We start from the raw sequence: 871 nt of genomic DNA on the forward strand, positions 1-871 counted from the left end.
CCCAAAAATATTTACCTTATAAATTTATTAATAATTTTATAATTATATTAAATAATTTATAATGCTGAATTATATTCATTTCTAAAAAAACTAGATATCTTTAAAACCGATTAATATTTCACTTCTAATTAAAAATTATTAATAATATTTCCACATTAACTAAAATTTTTAATTAAATCTTTTAAATTCGAGAAATATTTAATATAAATATTCTATTTAATTAACCCTAATACAAAAGGTACAATTAATTAAATCTATTTTTTAATTTTTTAATAATTTTCATTTTCATTACTTTCTCATATTTAAAAAATTTTTTCTAACTTAATACTTAAACAATTTTTACCATTTATATTACTTTATTTAAAATAAATTTTTATTCAAACTCAACAAATTTATTTATATTAAATTATAAATTAAAACAAAATATCTATGAATTTAAAATTCATTTTTACTATTATAAATAAAATTTTAATAAATAAATTTATTACTCCATTTATTGTAAATAAATAATTTTTAACTAAACTAAAATTTTTATCAATAAGCACTTTCCAGTACTTAAACTTTGTTACGACTTATTCCATTTTATTGAAAGTGACGGGCAATTTGTACATACTTATTTTAACAATTCAATTTAACAAATTTATTAAATTTACTTTTAAATCCAATTTCTTACAAAATTTAAATTTTATAATCCAAAATTAATCTAATTAATTGTAATCCATATTTATTCTTAAAAAAGCTATATTTTGACTTGAATTATTTTAATAATTATAAATTTCATCTTACTTAACTAAATTAAATATTCAAAACAGCAATACATAAACTTTATTTATTAAGTAAATCTTATCGTGGACTATCAATTACTATACAG

Source organism: Vespula pensylvanica, unplaced genomic scaffold, assembly GCF_014466175.1.
Source record: "Vespula pensylvanica isolate Volc-1 unplaced genomic scaffold, ASM1446617v1 scaffold0001, whole genome shotgun sequence".
NCBI lineage: Eukaryota > Metazoa > Arthropoda > Insecta > Hymenoptera > Vespidae > Vespula > Vespula pensylvanica.